This window comes from Triticum aestivum, chromosome 7A, assembly GCF_018294505.1.
Source record: "Triticum aestivum cultivar Chinese Spring chromosome 7A, IWGSC CS RefSeq v2.1, whole genome shotgun sequence".
Lineage (NCBI taxonomy): Eukaryota > Viridiplantae > Streptophyta > Magnoliopsida > Poales > Poaceae > Triticum > Triticum aestivum.
In genome coordinates, this window is record NC_057812.1 from 39,805,016 (window position 1) to 39,807,499 (window position 2,484).

Consider the following 2,484-nt stretch of genomic DNA (forward strand, 5'->3'; position numbering starts at 1 on the left):
CATGACGGTGTCAGTCAGCAGGGCTGCAGGTTGGAGTGGACTAGCAAGCCTATGTCGCTGAAGGCGAGTGCGGGTATGTATTGATTAGTATACAATTCTGTACGCAGCAGCAGCACACACTAATCCATCACACACACTACGCTCCAGCGCCCCGCGCGCACACCCATCATTAAGCTAGCACAGACACCCATCATTCATCCATCACTCGCACACGAATCACCAAAACACAGGCCAGCGGAGGAGAGATAAAGGCGAGGGACTGAGCTACCTTCGTGAGGGAGGGGGATTACAATGGGCGTCAGTGGTGACACAGAGAAGGAATTGATCTCGGAGCAATGGCCGGAGGTGGTGTCTGTGGCATGGGCTTCCGTGTGATGGAGAAAGGCCGCCGAGCGTCCGAGTAGACGGCCGCCGAGCACGTGGTGGGCGGCTCCGTCGAATTGTTGGGTCCATCTGCGTGCGTCGGTGACCTAAGCACGTCCTGGCCTGGCTGAGTTTTAACTTATTACTACCCAAAATGCCCCTACCGTCTCAATATACTACCCAAATTGTGTTGTAGTATTGGTAAATCTGGAGCGTTTGTCTACTTAAATGGATGGCTAATACATCTTAGATGTACTGTAAAAGATCTCACAACGAGACATCAAACAACTCGAAGTCACCATGCGACACTTCCACACTTGACGATGGGGATGCCATCAACACCCTACCATGTAGTTTCAGGGTCATTACCGAGCCGCCTACACAGGGTACCAGGAGCATACATCCAGACCAGCAGTCCCTAACCACACACCACATGCACACGCTTAAGAAGGTGCCACTACCATTGAATTATCGATGCATCTTTGGGGACCGAGATCTGCATGATCCTTGCTAGGCCAGCCGTCGATGCAACCAGGGCGCCAAACGACACCGCCGGTCCACCGCCCTGTGCTCGTCCATCATCAAACATCCACCGTCGAGACCCCACTGCACCATGCTGCTGAGATCCGCCGTTGTCGATGCATTAGGGCATCCACGGTGTATCGTTTTCTCACCTCTAGGGCCACCTCTAGAGTCTCACAGACTGTCTCTATACACTGCTAGTGTTTGTGTGGCTGCCTCTATATCTAGTGACGCCCCTTACGTTAGAGGCTGCCTCCAGTATATAAATAAATTAGGCTGACCCAATTGTCAGCACATAAATGACACATGAGAGAGACATGGGACACAGGAGAACGGCTGGGCATGGGAATTTTCTATTTCTTGGTGGGTCCACCTTAGAGGCAGCTGGGACTCTCCGTACACTGTGGTAATTCAGGTAAAATTAGAGGCAATGCATACGGTGCCCCACGTTAGAGGCAAGATCGCCTCTACACACTGCTGATGCTCTTAGAGGCCACGCCGCTCCACCTCCTTGAGCACCACCATGTGCCACGGTCCCACAAGCCAGGTGTAACTCCCACACCTTGCCTAGCTCGGGTCATCATCTGAGAATGGTTTAACTTTATGAGTATCCATGGGTGAGTTCTATTATTCAAAACGCGACAAAACCATTATGTTAAAATTATCAACATGTAGCCATAAATACGAAGAATGTAAATTCAACGATCCTTAGGTCTGACATAATATGCCAAATGGTACCAAGGATTTGGATAGAGGCCACTAAGTTTTATTGATCACAGACATCCGGGTTCACCGCCCTCCACTATGATCCCCCCAAATGCAGGTTCTTCTCTTTTTTTGATCATTCAAAATCAGGTGTAGACAGCTGATCGACTCCAAACGGTGTGAATGGCCCAACTATAGACTTACGCCAAAGAACATTAGACACTCATCGTCGGGGAAAGGAAGAACTTCTACAAAAGCCATGCCATCATTGACTATGCTTTCTCTTAAGAAATATGGTCTGAACGGAATGCTACTTTCTTCTGCAACTTTTGCTCGTCATCAACAATTCTTCTTTCATGAATTGAATCCGAGGGAACAAATTCGGTGTTCGCTGGTGCTAAACACTTGGCTCGTTTCATACAGCAAGATCAGGCATTTTTGTTGTACTATATGCCAGACTCCTTTTTATTCAGTGATTCTAGGCAAATCCTTCACATGCGTTTCAAAGAACTTTCAAAAGAAAGGCTGGCCCTAGCTATTTTTTCTTGCCAATTTCTCTCTCAGCCGCAAAACCTCACCCAAAGCCTGGCCCCCTACCCACTATTGCCGTTACCTATGTTGCTTTTTTGTTTGTCCTACGCAATGACAGTAGTGTTCTCTTCCTCTCTTGTAGGAATTCCGTTCGGCAAATCACGCAACCCAGACAACAGCAGCACCATTCACCTGGTCCGCAGAATTGGAGTTCTCCCTCTCTCTTGCGTAGGTGCCAAACAGCACTCTAGTTGTGTGGTTTTACCCAATATCTTTAACTCTTCCATAAGGGGATTTTTAGGTTTACTCACTATGTAGTTTGTACTGTTAAGTTCGTCACATGCACGAATTCTACAATCTGAT